Raw genomic sequence first — 18,125 nt, forward strand, 5'->3', positions numbered from 1 at the left:
TTGACCAGCACTCAGGAACACTGGTACACTTAACCTACAAATGTAACAAACATTGTTTTGTTTACATGCTGGGCAAAACAGACCAATTTTGGAACTTACCTAGCTGTTGCTGCTACAATCACAGGACTTACGACCATTCCTCTGTTCTTTCTGTAAGGCTAATTTTATTTATTTATTTATTTATTTATTTATTTATTTATTTTTTAATTTAAGCAGGGTCTTAGCTGTCATCCAGAAATGTCTGGATCTCACTAGCCTAGGGAACTCATGAACAATCAACGATCTTCCTGTCTCAGATACCCCAGTGCAAAAATCACATGCACCAGCCACACCACATAGCTTTACACTACTTTGCTTTTGCTAGCAGCCATACCTAACTCTGAGTTTAGATTTAATTTAATTTAATACTCAGGATTGGGAGTATTCCTCAAAGAAATTCTATTTATTTCACCATCCAACAAGTTATTCTAAAAGTCACAGCTTCTCTCAAAAGGATTTAGGAAACAGCCAGATAACAGAGAAGCAAAATGAGTTTTGATTGTATCTGGGAATTTGAGTGCTGACGGGGACATCTCAATGCCATGAATTTGTCATTACTCTATTAAATTTAGTGATGACGACTTAACCCAAATTCTAGCAAGGTATTTTACTCAGTCTGGTGACTCTAGATAGAAGGTCAATAGGTGGGAAAAAAGGCATTCCTTTTGACAGTTCAGCTCCAACTCATGAACCTACAAAAACCAGCACCGCAAATCCTCACTTTCCCTATGATTCCTGGATTTCCACATAACCTGTCTCTCTCTAGATTTACACTATTTCTATCATGGTATCTTTCTTGGATGTAGGGTCTCTGTGACTGCCATAGTCAGCCAGTAGCAATCCATGGGAGACAAGAAGGTAGTTCTTTCAACACAACTTAGTAGCTGATGTTGGTTCCAACTTCAAGAGTTTGATCCTCAGCCCTTTATTTTTAGGCATATTTAAGCACAATTTGGTGATATTTTTCTGGTGATAAATAACTAAATCCTGCATGCACATCAAAGATTAAGACATGATGACATTGAAACTCTTTGTAAAGTACATGGGACATCTTCAATAAAGATAGGTTCTATAGACTGACTGAGAAAAACTAGCTCGTGATATAAGAGTCTTAGGAAGGATATGGTAGGTCTCAGCCACACAGATCTTACAAATGTCACCAGGCTATTAGCCACCTTAACTCCCAGCCTTCTGAGCAGAAAACAGGTTATACATCTATCACCCTGCTTCAAAAGACAAATAAGATGAAATCTAAGGAGTGACACACAAAGTTGATCTCTAAACACACACACACACACACACACACACACACACACACACACACACACACACACCCTCTGCTCCTCTTTGTAAAACAAAGACAAATAACTTCTGCTATGAGGATTTTGGTATTTATGAGAACTGCTAGACTGTTTCCATGTTGACTGACTTAGATGACAACATTCCTTATCATTACTGTTATCAAGAAAAATTATTTCAAACCAAATTATTGTTCTATAACTTCCATGACATAGTTTTCTTGTTGCTGTGACCATGGATGTTAAAGAAATATTTTCCCTGAAGTCCCTGAAGCTATTATCATTTTCAGAATAGTATAATTAAAGCTTATTGTCAGTGACATGCCTGGCTTGCCAGGCTAATGACAGAGCAAGGAAAGCATCAGTGCTTTCGCACATGGACCAGTTTTACTGTCTGCGTACTCAGAGGAATGACCTAGCCATCCTCCTAGGCACTGAGAAGTCCAGGTGATATGCCATGATATGTCACACATGTTTTGTTTGATATTGGGGCATGAAGATCATGAGGCATCAGCCCCAACTGTGAAGCACAAAGTCCTTTAAGAAGAGGAACAGTTTTTGGAATGATTATAAGCCAAGCATCAAGAGAAAATGCTGAGGTGCCATGAGAGCATATTGACTGGAAAACTGACCTGGCCTCAAAAGCACAGTAGAAGCAACTGAGGCAGGAACTAAAAACTAAAATTGTGTATGAAAATTAGGGAAGGATATGGGAGATGAGGAATTTACTTGGATGAGGGCATATATACAGGACATAAGATTACCAAAGAAGAATGATAAAACCTTTATCTTCTAAGAAACCCAATGCAACAAAACAGGTTTTCTTTAACATAGACCAGTGGTTCACAGTATTACTTTATAGCCAGTACCCACCTGAGATATGGAATGGGGGCTCCCTGGTAAAAGTGACTTTGTGATTTGTGGCACACAAGACTCTCTCTGCATCTCTTCAGAAAGAAACAAAAGCTTTTAGTTAAACAGTGCAGGTATAGATGCATCCAGGGCACATTGACCATTACATCTTCCCTTCCCTGTTAAATTTATAATAAAACTACAGTGCAAGAAAAGAGAAATAAATATTTCTGGACAATGAGTCTTTGCAACAAAGAAGGCCTAGGGATAAGTTGCTATTACACACCACTTAAAATACATATTTATAAACAAATAGCAGTTCTATTTGTAGTCTTTTGTGGAATTAAAAAAAAAACCCTCTCCAAAGTTCATTCTTTTGGAAATGACATCTTTAAAAGGCTGTAGCCAGGAACAATGGGGATTAGATATTTTGTAAGGTCTTGAAGATTCAGTCTCAGTTGAAATGAGGATTTTTTTTCTTTCATTAGTTTTGACTCTGAATTTAAAAAAATAACAACATCCTGCACCTTTACCAGGAGATTCATCACCACATGGAAGAGTTGAAACAGAGGGAACAGTGAGAATTGGATAGATTAAGATGTTCCACAACACGAAGGTCTCTGGAGCAGTTCTTGTTTTATGTTGTCCATGACAGGATGAGTATAGGAGCTGCAGAGTGATCAGATGGTAAATTTAGAGCCAATAAAAAGGAGACACTTTGCAGAGCAGGTAGCTTGCTTCTGGGAATCTCTGACATGGAAGGTCAAGGAATTAAATACCGGTGTTGGATTTATAATAGGGCTGACTGTTTTTATGGGCAATGCAACATTTATTGGTATGTGAGGATAAAGTTAATCAAGTCTTGGGCTTCATGGTGGGGAAGTAAAGATGTTCTCCCAGAGTTAGGAAAGGATCCCTCCCACACCACTGTGGCACTACTTACTGCCACTCAGTCACTTAGCTTCATCTGCTTTCTAGAGGTCACTCACTGTCAGTCCTTCAACCTTTCTTAATTATAGTGACTTCCTTTACCGAATGGTGATAATAAAAGTTAACCTGAAATAATCTGTCTAAGATTACACTTAATCATTGTTTCTCATTAGGGAAGTTTGTTCCTTAAAGAAAGTGTGGGTGTGTGACAATGTCTTCAGACAATTTCCATTGCCATACCTGGGGAATAGGCCCTTCTGGCCTCTAACAGGTAGAATACAGTAATGGTATCAAACATATTAATCACACAAGATGGTTTCTGATATATAATTCCCCCTTCCCCAAGACATTACATGCTACAAATGTCCATAGTGTTGAGTTTGAGAAATTCTGAACTAAATTCATATAAAGTAATTAATGTCACGTGTGGTGTGGCAGAAGTGAAGAATGAAGATTTTTATGGACTGAATTGTGTCCCCAATAACACAGAAGGTAACTGCATTTGCATTTCTCTTTGAAGGGGGTGTTTAGGTTAAAATGAGGTTTGAAGGGTGGACTGAATGACTGGAACCAGAGATATTTGGATGTTTCTAGAGACAAAAGTGGCATTAGCTTATGAAGGAAAGACTGTAGAGAGGATACAACAAAGGCCAAACAAGACAGAGAGACAACCCTAAATGAAATAAAATCTCAGACACCCTGGTTTTCAAACTCTAACTTCCAGCAGCTATTTAAGCTTCTGGATCTGTTCTTTCTTATAGTGGAGTTAGTAAAATAGTACAGTAATAATTATTATCATGGCAGTCATTAACAACTAAGCATTTATTTTTTGGACAGCATTAACATAGAACTTAGAACAAGCATTTCCAACTATCTATCAGTTAATAGCCTGATGCCCTGTTAGAGAGTACCAGATGGTGGAAGTAAGCTGTATATTTGAAATGCCTAATCCAAAGATGGTGGAGAGCTCAGCATTATCAGGGTCTGAGTAGTAAGAACTCAAAGAGCACCTGACAAGTACTCTTTGAGCATTTCTTCATATTCCTCGGGACACTGAATATTCTAGAAGTCTGCTAAGGCTCTCATTCCTGGTTGGGATCTGCTCCAAGCACAAATCCATCACACCGATATTAAACAGTTTCTGGTCCTGAGCACTGCTCACAAGTTCAACAATGTGATGAGTGATCAGTATCTGCTGAGCATGGCAATTCTTTGTGCTCTGCACCTTGCAGAGCAGTTCACCAACTATAACCTCTTTGTGCCCTTATCCTGGGCTCATGAATTCATCTGGAATGCTCAGGTTTTATTCTTCTTATAAAAAGTAGCAAGAAAATCCACAGCAAGGAATGAAATCTTTGTCTTGAAACCTAGCCCAAAGCTGTTGAGTCAATGTCTCCTTAAATGCAACACCTAAACCAGGAGGACTTCCTTCAACTTGTTCCCTTGTGCCACCAGATATGAGGAAAAGATGTCATGAATATCAGATGATTTTTTATGGGGTTGAGACATGCCTCTGTCTCCAAGAACTTTAACTAATTAAAAGGAAATGACAATCATGGTAATCAGGAAAAGAGTGAAACGCCTATACAGGTCTCTCCTACATTTTGCTAGAGACAAGGACAGAACATTAGGAGTGAAAGCCAAAGCTGCTCTTAAGGGGAGTCAGGAGCATGAAGACAGGCATTCCTGTTTGTAGCCACATGGAGCAATCATATACTTAAAAAGACTAGGGAGTTGAAAACTGGAAAGTATTAAATTTTTGTAAACAGGAGGACCCAGCTCCATGGGAGAGACCCTTGCTTCAGATGTCATTATGATGTAATTAAAAGGTATAGATTATTTCATACACAATGCTTTCAACTCCAAAACCTTTAGGTTGCAAGTACAGAAATCTAGCAATGAAAAAGTGATGATCCAACGAAAAACATTCAGGGGCCTTGGGACACATATGCTCTTATTTCCTGGACCCTGCAGGATCTTCCCAGCAAGAATCAAAGTGCAAGAAGCTACCAACATTATCATCGATTCTTGCACATTCCCCATCTTTGCTTTCTTCCTCCTGTTTATGTCTTATTGTCTCTGAGTACCATTCTTCCTCCTGACCTCCTCCCTCAGTTTCCACTATACTAAGGATTAGATAATTAAAATGTGTTATTTTATTTATTTTCACTTGAATGTGTGTACCTGTCTAATTATGAACATTGATATGCACACATATGTGCATGCATGTGGAAACCAGAGAACCAGAGTGTCTTCCCCAATTAGCTCCATTTTAATTTTTAAATATTTATTTATTTATTAATTATTTATTTGTGTGTGTGTGTGTGTGTGTGTGTGTGTGTGTGTGTGTGTGTGTGTGTAAATATGTGCTATATGTGTATGAGTATCCCCACAATCCAGCATGGGAAGACATTCCCTCCCCCTAGAGCATGAGTTACAAGTGGTTGTGAGACACCAACAAGGGTTCTAAGAACTAAATTTGTGCCTTCTGAAATGCCAGGAAGTGCTCTTACCCTCTGAGTCACAACTCCAGCCCCTGCAGCCCACATTTTGAGACAGAGTCTCTTACCAAACCTAGACCATGTTGATGGGCTAGATGGAATGGGCAGAAAGCTCCAGAGATGTTTCTGTCTCAGCACACATGTGCTAGGATTACAGCTGTTCACTGCTATGTCCACGTTTTTACATGAGTACTAGGGATTCAAAGTCAAGTTCTCCTGCTTGGGCAGCAAACACTTTACCAACTGAATTATCTCTGGAGATCCCTTATTTTGTTTTATGGAGGTGATACTCAGTGTCAAAGCCCTGGGTGAAGAGTAGATTCTAACAATGGCTTCCATTTCCATCCCAATAAATGTCTTTACTATTAAGTGAATCAAGAGTAGTTAATATTTGAATGATAAAGTGTGTTCTGTTCTTGAAAAAAATTCAGCCATGTCAGTTTCCTTTTATTTGAAAAAACAGGAATGAATTAAACATATTGGATTAGTAGAATTGTAAGAGATTTTGAACCAAGAGGAAAGGAAATACTGTTATTGAATAAAATAATTTGAAAGTATGAAAATAGAAAAGCATGCAATAAAAGTTAAATGAAAAGATTTGGGTCACACAAATCTGGTTCAAGGCAAGTTGGTCAGATTCTAATACTTGATTGTGGACAAGTCACTTAGGGTCCTTAAGCTTCAGTATTACCAACTCTGAAACTAGAACATAAGGGTTAAGTTGTGGAAATTGGTGAAATGTGTGCAAGTTATCAAACAAGTGGTGTCTATCATGATTAGTGAGTTTGATTGCAAAATGACTATTGTTGGTAGTAATACCTCTTCTAGGCCAATATGTAGAACCTTCCATGAAATCACTAAGTGAGGTTCCTGACCTTGTGAATTGAACCCTGGTGGCTTGTTCAAAGTCAAGGTCACTACTGGATTTTTTAGACCTTTGGAAGCTCATGCACATATTTGGGCAAGTTTGCTAGAAGATGAAAGAAATGAAGCCCACTCTCACAATCACTACATGCGACAGTCAGGTGACATTTAGTAGTTAGCCTTAGTTGACATGTGTTTGGCTATATAGGGCATCCAGCCATGGCCAAAAGGACTAAATAATGAAATCATCCCACATTTCCAACCTTCAGAAATATAAACTAAATCAATAGATGTTGTTTTAAACACTGAGTTGGAGATCATTAATAACAATAATACCCTGATTTAAATAATTCTTTCATTACAATGTTTTAGCTTTTAAGGGCCTTAAAATGTAAGCAAAGGCTTTCTAATTTCTCCAAAATACACAGTGAATAGCTGCAGATTTTCTCTTTGAGTTACAGAGGCATCTTTACTCAATATTTCCAATTTAGCACCAGGAGTATTGATTTTACTCAAAAGGTCAGGAAGTAGCTTCAATAAATGACTCTAGCAAAGAGCAAGTACAAATGATAGTGAAATAGACTGGAAGTCCATGTTGTCTCTTGGGGAAAAAATCCCTCTGTTTAAAAGACACTAAAATGGAGATGAAGGAGCATGGGAATCATTGAAGAATAAATTAGTGGTAGTGTAGTTTGGGGTATTAATTACATGCTCATCTGCCCCTCCTACCCCCATACAGTCATACACAATCATGCTCACCCCTTGCAATACTTTTTTTACAAAGACAATCAATACATTACTATAGTTGTTGCCTTTCTCCAGAAAACTGAATCAGCCTCAGGCCACCCGCCATCCCCCAAATATTTTCTGTTCAAATCTTGTCAGAAACAAGTCCATTTATCCCAATGAAGGCTGACCTCTGTGTCTTCAGACAAATTCTGACAAAAGACAGTTGGTTTCTGCCTCAGATGGAAGGTCCAGGAGGATGCTGTGCAGTGGTCCCCATGCCAGATGTCCGCCTAATGGGCATACTGGGTACAGTTTGCAAACAGACCTGCATAGAGTCTCTTGAAAGCAGTTAGTTATGGCTCTTGCTGGGAAACAAGGGTCCAGACATCACAGAGATTTGGAAAACCAGGTCACAGGTGATAGGAACTTGGACAAGGGCAGCTGTTGTTTTTATATCTGCATTTATAGAGCATTTTCTGCTTCCAAGAGCAGCAGGCATAAGAAAGTTTGGCAGAAGAGAAAGTTTCTCATTTCTTACAGCATATTGCTCTAGGATATGTCCTTGTGGGTTACAGGACAAAGATTTAAGTATGTGGCTCAGCCAAATACACAGATATTATATAATATAAACAAGATATTAGGTCATATAATAAGAATGAAAAGCATTTAGGCTGGAGTTCAATAGAGAGCACAATTTATATTAATTAAGAGTAAATACACATACATATTCAAAAATACTTTTAATGCAATTTCTGAAAATCCCAGTATTTTTTTAAGAGCCCTTACATTGCCCTTGTTTTCCCCATGTAAAGCTTGTAGAGAAGATGGAGAAGGGGCGCTTGTTAACTCTATCAGATACTTTTTGTTTACTTGTTGCACTGCTGTCTTTAATCAGTTCTGACTTTATTCAGGAATATATTACGGTGTCCAATTTTGATGGTTAGTTGAATTTAGATACATAGCTTATTAATATACTGATGTTAGAAAATGTATACTGTGTTACATTGTAGCAGCCCAGAAGCAGTGAGGATGTCACAATTAATGTGTGTGGTAAACTCCTGCAACTCCTCCATCTCTTCTAAGCTACTCTCTCTCTCTCTCTCTCTCTCTCTCTCTCTCTCTCTCTCTCTCTCTCTTTCTCCCTCCCTTCCTTGCCCCCCCTCTCTCTCTCTCACACACACACAGATTTGGAAAGTATGATAGGAATGATAATGTTCAAATACCATCTTATTTAGAATTCTTTTCCTTTCTCTGAAAAAAGAAGTAAAATATTTGTTCTTCTTCAGATGATTGTTTACCACAGTCCAGGTTTAGGCACCTCTCACTCAGACAGCTCTAACATAGAGACCAGGCAGAATTATTGGTATGACCTAGGATCGATATTTGAAGGTTAAAGGTAATGAGACTCAGAGAAAGTACAGTCCTGTGTTGATGTGCAATATTTTGTATTATGAAGGTAATCTATTTGAGATCTCTGATGGTAAAAAATATAACCTATTCCTTTCTTAGCATGGGGAACTGTTCCAAAGCATTAATTCCAGTTAATGCTTCCTAAATAAATAATCACATGTCCACACCTGAGATGGAAGGTATAAAGTAGCCCCAGCAACAATTGACAATGGAACAAAAGTGGAATGACAAACAAAAATGACAATGGAACTCTACCAGGAGAACAGTATCTCTGTAGTGTGACTATTAACACTTCACACGGGAGAAAAAGAAATGGCCACCAGTTACATCAGGCTCCAGGTAACACATGTTTTTAAAAGCAACACAGAGGAATGCTGGAATGACTTGGTGCTATTTCACCTCTGACTTCACATTGACAAACCTCTTGCCTTATAAGAGTCCACTATGAAGAATACTCAACATGGCTGGTCAAAGATGAAAGCATTGTGATGAATACCCTTTATCTTCTTACTAATTCAAGGATATTTGGGTTATTTGGTACATTGCTAATGGCTCAAACAATGCCTCATTTTCCTTTGTTTGTGAACAATTCATTTATGCATGTTTCCCAGGGATCAAGATGAAGATCTACTTTGTATATTTAGGGCTTAATTTCTTTGCCCTAAATAGAGAACTTAAACCCACTATGGGAAGATCCTGTGCTGATACCCATACATGGACTGCTCTAAAACTGGAATTTTGACAGAAGAACTTGCTGTTCAGAGCCTGTCATGGAACTGGCTAAGCGACTAGGTGTGTACTTAAATTAAGGAGTTGCTAAGCTTCTACATGGTTATGAGTCCAGTTGGAATCACCTGTGATGTGCAAAAGACTTAGTCTTGGCCAATGAAGGATCCACAAGTGCTCTACAGTTCAGTGTCCAGGAAGTGATTTTCACTGTCTCCCAAATAGAAATTGTTGTGCATCAATAAAAATATAAAAGATATAATTTAGTGAACTACAACCTAGGAGGGGTCAGAATGTGGGTGTATATGTGGGGGCCAAGGAGTGTATAAGGTACACAATCTTAAATATTAGGAAATGACAGCAATATGTCTTACCCTCTTCAGCTCTGGTTGCTAAGTTACCATGACACACCACTGGGTGTGCTTCTCAGTTTTTGGTCTTGGATCTGACAGTTTGATTAATTCTCTGGAGTGCAAAAATCTTCATGTTGAATATTTAAAAATTACACATGCATGCACACACACACCCACACCCACTCATCCAGTACCCCATTATTGTTTCTGATGTATAAAATCTGTTTTATAATTAAATTGACATATGTAGGAGGAAACCTAAAATGACACTTCATTTTAATGACAGAAAAATCCTGTCCCATGTGACACTTCTTGAAGTTTTCCTTAAATATAACACAGTTCACTCCTTCATAATGGCAGCCACTTCCTCCCTTTAGTATGTTCACTTAATTCTTGACTTTACATCGAAGAAATATGGAAAAAATAGAGTGTTGTTTCACAGCTGATATTGCTTTTCCTTCTCCTATATGTCTCCCTTACTGTGTGATCAAATTCAGAGATGTTCATAAATATTACTATAAACTGATGATTGGTGGGCAATGGCTGTCAGATGTATCTATGGGGATATGTCAGTGTCAACCAGCAAGGCCGGCCTGACTTAAATCCAGGGAACATCTCTGAAAATAACACAAAAATGTATATCTGAAAAAATATAAAAATGTGGCATCCAAGACACACTGTTTTCTTGTTCTCTGGCATTTTTGGACAATTGTTCATTATTATTCTGTATTCGTTGGCATTGTGTTTTCTTCCACACTGTGTGTCTGTGTGAGATTTCCTTTCTTTTACACATTTAAAACAAATGAATGGCACCTCAAATTCTTATCAATAAAGCAAATGAGCTTTTATAATACTTATGAGAAATGATGCTGTAGCAGGTGCATACTCTGTGGGTGATTAGCTATAAATATAATCCAGCTGCTGACTGGGTTTTACTGCTTACTACCCAAATCACGACATTTGTCCTCCAGAAAAAAGTTGCAATGCATGGTCTTGCCAACCAAGTAGCAGGGGCAAATCTGACTGTTTTAGTCATTCTATGACTTTATTTCATTTTTATAAAGTTATGATAGTACTGATGTGTCCCAACCCATGGAACGTCAACCTGGGGCAAGAGAGTCGGGGATAATGAATGGGGACAAGAGACTCAGAAAGAATGACCACAAGACAGGATTCTGATCAAGTGGCAAACTTTATTTTTCTCAGGCTAGCTTATATAGTCAGCAGTCTTTTTCAGGAGGTGTGTAGAATGGATTGATCCGGACCTGGAAGGCAAGAAGAAGAGGTCTCGGATGGAGGATTGGTGTCCTGCCTGGACGTTGAGTTATCTGGGGGTTGTGTAGGAGAGGTTTCTCCTCCTGAGGGGGCAGGAGTGTAAGGGTTTTCATCTCCCGAGTCCTCCTTCCCATAGGAGGCTTCGGCTGAAGGACAGGGAACTTGGTTGCCATTTCAAAGCAAAAGTGGAAACGCCAAGAGCGGAGATTTGGACAGGGGTTTTTTCAGGCCCAAAAGTCTCATAATAGGAATCCCTCCTGACATCCACATCTCCTTACCTTCCTGCATTGTAAAGCCAGCTTAGTATCACTGTCAACCTTTACCTCTCTAATTCCATGATCTCACTTGTAACTAACTTCCCAGCATTCCCCAGGAATTGACAAGGAGAATGTTGAATTCTCCCCCACCATTGGCCACTCAGTAGATGAACTCGCCATGGATCTGCAAGCCAGGTGCACAAGCAAAGAAGCACTTGCAGTTTCAAACTTAATAGCATTAAGAAGATCATGTGAAGCTTTCTTTCTTTTACTTTTTAAACCAACCTAACATGGGCTTTTCACTAGTGATCCTTCCCTAACCTGGCCCTGTCCCACACTGTATTGTTGCATTTCATGTCTTATGAACCCATCTGATCTGCCATGTTGTCAGATGATCAACTCTTGGAGGCAGTTGCCAACCCCAGCCCATTTTTTCTCACTTATGGTCCCTTCTTGGGAAAACCAGGGACAGAGATCCCCAATAAAAAGGAAGAATTTTCTCAATTGTTTTTTCTTAACCCATTTTTCCCCGCATCTTGAGGGATTCTTTGATCCCAGAAAGATATAAATCTTCCTTGCTAAATGCTTGTCCCATTACTCACCTTTTCCACATAGGTGGTGCTCATGAACCAAAAGTCTCAAGTGCTGGGCAGGATGCTGGGTCTTCTTCCGACCGAGGCTCACAATCGATCTTGATGAGGTTGCCTCACTGTATGGATGGGGCTGTCCCTCTAATGAGCTCTGAAGTTCCCAGATCCCCAACTCTGTCGAGCCCCATGTTGGGTGTCAGTTGTCCCAGCCCATAGGATTGGGGCAAGAGAGTCAGCCTGGGGCAAGAGAGTCAGGGATAGGGAATGGGGACAAGAGACACAGAAAGAATGATCACAATATAGGATTCTGATCAAGTGACAAACTTTATTTTTCTCAGGCTAGCTTATATAGTTAGCAGACCAGGATATGGGGAAGGGTAGAATGGGTTGTTTGTGTGCCAGATGCTAATGTAGGCAGGATATTAGGAAACCACAAAGAGAGGATGTTTGGCATTGTAAAGAGTTCATGAGTAAGAGGTCCAGGAAGGGTTGCCTAGGTGACTGAACCTGCTGTTGGAAGTAAGGTGGAGGACTGGGTCAAGCTGTTTCTTTTCTTGAGCTGAAGTTCTAAGGAGCTGTTATGTAAAGGTTAATACATAACTATGTGGCCAGCCAAGCATGGCCTAGGGTCTCATGCCAAGTCCTGAGATCTTTGGCTCCCAACATTGGTGGCTGACTGGAGCATGTAATCATCTTTATTTCAGTTGCTAATGGGGAAAGATGAGTTGGTGGTCTAAACTCTCTCAGTAAGGCTATAAACAAGCATGTATTCATTGTCTTCTACAATCCTCTTTAACAGTAGCTTATAAAATTGAATCCCTTGTTTGTGCTCTGGATCCTGGTTCTTCTCTCTTTCCCCAGAAGGTCACTCTTGAAGACAGTCTCTCTTTAGAATGCCTTGATATTCTCTTTCACTTATTTACCTTTATTCACAGGTCATCAGGATCTGTGGATAAATTGTTCTAAGCAATTCATACCTTTTAAAAGCTTCCTTTAATTCCTGTGTTCCTTATGCGCTGTTGTCATATTCATTAGCCTCCATGGCAGTCAAAGCTTCTTGAAGTTTTACTTTATTTTTAAATGGCAAAGACTAACTGTATGTACTTAAGTAATATGAAATGATGTTCTAAAACATGCATATATTTTGGAATGGACAAATCAACCTAATTAGTATATCCAGCATCCTGAGTATATATGAACTTCGTGATGTGAACTATAATGTCTCTTTTAGCTATCATAAAGTAGAAAATAAATTCATATTCACAATAGCTACCACCATGGGGAACAGAACATTAGAACCCATTCTTCCTACCTAGCTCTACCTTACCCTCTGCTTAGCAGTTTTCCTTTCCTACTTTGCCTTCCTCCCCACTGTGGAATCACTGTCTATATAGACTATCCCTACTTGGTCAATTTCATCTTTATCTTTCTTCATTTTAAATTAACTCTCGACATTTTTTCAACGTCCCTTCATTCGCATTCAACACTATGATTTAAGTGGAATTACACTTGTCAAGATCACAATCGGCTTGTGTGGTTGCAAGTTCAGAATCATCATTTGCTTAGCCTCTTAGCAGCTCCAACACAAATCTTTCTTTTCTTGAATTCCATATAGCTCGATTAATTTTTCTCTTGCTTCACAATTCCCTCCCGTTTTATCTCCTTTGCAGATTCTTTCTCTTCCTTCTAAAGTGTAATCACTGAGATGTTGAGGGCTTTCTTTACCTCTTTACTATTTCTTCTTAGAGGGCATGTTTCACTAATGCCCTTAATTCTATGTATTCACTCATCAACTTTAGAACTACAAAGGTCTGGAATGAATCCCAGGCACATTATAATCAAAGATCTCTAAATGTGTCATGTACAAACAGGGCCATTTGATTTCCTTTCCCCTAGAAATTTTTTTTTCTTACTCTTCCACATCTTAATAAATGGCATCTAAACATCCCAGCTTCCAGACCAACTCACCTCATCTTTTAAAAAGTGCCAACTATTCTGGAAAGAAAATGTCAGGGTAAAACAAGGCTCTAGCCCTTCCCTCACTCAATTCATTAATAGGGGTGGCAGAGAAAAAAAAGCTCCAGACTTACAGCATGAGACAGGAGCAGCTGGGAAGAAGACAACCAGCAAAACAAAACAGGAAGTTCCACTAGTGATCCACGGGGAGGGACAATCAGCAGTTGCTGAAATGAATCCAAGAGGATTCAGTGAGATTCCAGGTCTGTGAGATCTGAAGTAACCTGGGGTATATGCAGTTGCTTAGAGTGGAAATAATTGATTAGGAAGGCTAACTTATTTTTAAATGGGCAAGCAAGATAAATCACAGTATGGTATTTGTCCCTCACTATCTTGGAACACTGAAGACTTTTTTCCAGTATGGTAGTTACCATCATATAGAAATATTTTTTGTTTAAACTAATGAATTAAAGTGAACAAAAACAATATTCTAAAGCCATATTTTTAAGTGACCAGTAATGACTGAGTCTACAACTGTGGGTAGCACAGATGAAGTCTTAACTCCAAAGCCCTATTTCTAGATCAAACCACACTTCTTCATGAACACAGACACACAAGCGAGCACACCTTGACCTTACAGACTTGAACATCAGGTATTCCTAAAACCCAGGAGGAAGAGGCCATTTGAACATCTGCTACACATATATATTATGGTCCTGTGTGTCGCGACCACCTCGACCAGCAAGGAAGACGCAATGCTGAGACTCTTCCTTAAGCAGTTTACTTAGGAAACTTAAACAATCTTATGACCCCGGGAAAGCCAGCCCACAGCTTAAAAGCACTCTTGCCAGCCAACCCCAGAACACCACGTGGCTAAGGTGGATAGGCTCGCATTTGCTGATGCAAGTTTGAATCTTAGACCAAGCCAAATAAGGAGTTGTTTATTCCAGAGAGCGCTCACCCTCGGGATGGTGGAAGGTGGAAACTGGAAACTGGCGCCATCTTTAAGGCGCGGTGCATCGCAGCTCTCCACACTGTGAAGAAAGATCTTCAAAGGCATCTTCCAAATATCTTAGAAACAAGTGAAAACAAAGAACTAAAAAATGAGAATACTATAGTTTTGGGTTTCTTTTTCCCCAGTATAAAATCTGGACAAAACTTGAAACCAATTAAAGATAGAGTTAATACTAAGCAATTTGTAAATCGGATGACATCATAGTCAAAATATCAGAAGTAATTTCTGATAGAGGAGATTTATGAAGTAAATTTCATCATTGCCTAGTTCTCCATCAGATTGCCTCATATATGTGTAAGGACTCAGTGTCCAGAGAACATAGGTTGTGTTTTTTCTTACTTACTTATAGGGGGAACTAAGTTATTTCCTTTATTACACTGATTTGTTGAAATGGTCTATGATTTTTGAATGTATGACATTTGAAAATATTCACTATTAATCCCATATGTCTACTACCAATTTATTAGGAAAATGAAAAATAATGGAAATAAAGGAAAATTTTAAATCAGATACCTTATACTAAAGGAAATGGAAGCATGAAATACCCAAAGCTTAAGAAGTATTTATGATATGTCACCCTGTACAGCTGAAAAATCTCAAATGAGTTATAATAGCCAAACCACAAAAGTCATATGTTTTTACAAGAAACAACTGTTAAGGAATTTCAATAAAAAGTTAAAATTTCAGACAAAGATTAATCATGCAATGCCAACAGCAAAGAACAGCAAAGTGGCCACATGCATCAAAATAAAATCAATTTCCCAAAGCAGTAAATGGACAAAGATGGTGATTTCATTTTGATGAAAAAGTTCTCAATGAAGACATAACTGTAATGAACCTCCACACACCAGATTAAAGTAGAATAAGCACACCCTCAAAAATGCTTTTAAATGTGTTCAGAAAATTGGACAGAACAATAGTAATAGGGGATTTTTAACACATCTTTTCGTTTTTGACAGTGTTTAGAGGAAAGTAATAAATGAAGGTAATGATTCAATCAGTTACAGTTCATTCTTGACATGCTTGGCATTGTGTGGCAATAGTGGAAATTCTTGTGCATTTAGCATTTAGTATACACAGAGATGCATATTCATAATAATTAAAAGGTATTAAGGAGGTTGGAGGCAGGAGAGATAGCTTAGTGGTTAAGAACACTTACAGCTCCTACAGAAGATATGGACTGGATTCCCAGGACCCACATGGAGGCTCACAGCCACCCATAACCCCAATTACAGGGGATTCTCTGTCCAGTTCTGACCTCCATGTCATCAGGCAGTTAAGTATGCAAAACACTCATACACAAGATTTTTAAAAAGTCTGTATACATAAGAAAGAGAATACATACATGTGTATGTTAGAGAATGTTGGAGGATGTACTGATTTCTAAGAAGCTAGGAGAAATTACTTAAAATGAAGGAAAATGAGAAAACAAATTAACATTGCACATGATACTTGATTGTTAGAGAAAGCCTTATTTATTTAATAAACAACTAGAATGAAATGAAATGACCACAAGCTCATGCTATTTAGGTAGTAAGGACAAGAGCTGTGTATTCTGGATGGCAATTTACAGAAGTGATCACATACTCACTCACATATTCTCAAATGCTCATATAAAAAGAACCATTCGTTTGTTCAACACATTAGAATGAAATCAAGAAAGTAAGATGATCTTGTAAGTCATGCTTACATGGCTATAGGATGGACTGTGCAGAATACATGAAGGTGTTGGGAGACTAGTTTCCTGACTCCTGGCTTATGACTTCGCTTTAGGTTTCACAAAACAAGGCCAAGAGTATATTTAGCCATCGAAGACTAGCAAATAGTATATTCTTTGAGAACTTTTAGTTTTAAGATAGGTAAAAGTGACTCAAAAACTTGTAAGAGAAAGTGATACATCTCTGGAATTTGAGGATTCAAGGACTAATGGAGCACACTTGTGAAACTTCCAAGGTAGAAACGAGCTGGTGTGCATGCTCCTTGCATAGTATGAAGAAGGAGCTTCCAGAAGGATCTTTGATGAGATAGGCTGTCGTGTTTGATGAACAGATGTTGAGTCTGTGTTCAGCCACACTTTGCCATCAAGTCCAGTTTTCTTTCTTCTACCTTATAATGTAGGAAAAGCCCCATGGCTTACTGTTAAGTCCAAAGCCATTCCCTAACCACATTAACAATCAAGATAACATAGAAGTCACCCCTTTCTGCTGACCACAATGGAGTAATAGCCATTGGGGTTACTTTATTTCCTGAAACAATTAAATGCTAAGCAAAAGGAGGAAAATTATGTATTATAAAGATACAAGATATTAAATGACCATAACCATTCACTGAGAAATAAATGAAGTAAAGTTTATAACTGTCCCTGGTCAGTACCTAAAATTCTCAAGTCCCAGTGACCACACAAGTTATTCTGCCACATAGACCCCAGGGACTTATCTGTCAGTAGCACAGAAGAATCCTTTAGGATTCTGGAGCAGAGCCGCATTATCCTTTGTAAACAGCTACTTTCCATTTGAGAAGCAGATTTGGACTGCTACTGGCCTCACTGGAGATCACTGTTATGCCACAAGTCATGAAATTACTTACCTGCTGAAGTTGTTCATCATCAGTAGGATGTAGCTTGCCCACCAAGAGCTAATGATCAGGTATACATAGCAATGCTACATTATCCAGTAGAGTGGTATATACAAAAGAGGGTCATACTGCCCCTGAAGGTACAGGAAGTTGTAGGGGAAACTGGTTCACTTTCACAGGACTCTACTCCTGCTATATCACACTCTCTCTCTCTCTCTCTCTCTCTCTCTCTCTCTCTCTCTCTCTCTCTCTCTCTCCTCCCTCCCTCCCTCCCTCCCCTCCCTCCCTCTCTCTCTCTCCCTCTCTCTCTCTCTCTCTCTCACACACACACACACACCACACATCACATACATACATACACCTTAAATTTAGACTCCCACAGAGGATTTTTTTTTTTTTGGTTTTTCAAGACAGGGTTCATTTTGTGCTTTAATTCAGCTACATGGATGATAAAATTCTGTTGTTTTGCTTTACAGGCTCAATTCCAGTGGTTACAGATCTGAGTCTCTTTGTAGGGAAGGCAAATACAGTTTCAAATCATTTATAGAGCACTTGGCCAGAAACTGATTCCTTGAGCTCATTCCAATGTCTCCTCAGTTTGACCAGTGAAATTAAGAGTAACCAGCCCATTTCACTTTACACTACTTAGTTTGACAAATATATTCAGAGCTATCATGTCTATAGACACCCAAACCAGCTTGCAAATTTTTAAGTCATTGAATAGGAGTATCTAATGATTCTATGTCCTATATCCCT

General features: G+C 38.8%; 1 long non-coding RNA gene across 1 annotated transcript; it reads right to left on the bottom strand.

Moving 5' to 3' along the window:
* Positions 1–10,875: 10,875 nt before the first annotated feature.
* LOC103160583 lies at positions 10,876–14,018 on the bottom strand. The gene is made up of 3 exons (XR_003481143.2): positions 13,915–14,018; positions 11,837–12,061; positions 10,876–10,967 (listed from the first exon to the last, which is right to left on the bottom strand). It is a non-coding gene; the product is annotated as an uncharacterized LOC103160583 (long non-coding RNA).
* Between the last annotated feature and the right edge of the window lie 4,107 nt (positions 14,019–18,125).

The sequence above is a fragment of the Cricetulus griseus genome (assembly GCF_003668045.3).
Source record: "Cricetulus griseus strain 17A/GY chromosome 1 unlocalized genomic scaffold, alternate assembly CriGri-PICRH-1.0 chr1_1, whole genome shotgun sequence".
Taxonomy (NCBI): domain Eukaryota; kingdom Metazoa; phylum Chordata; class Mammalia; order Rodentia; family Cricetidae; genus Cricetulus; species Cricetulus griseus.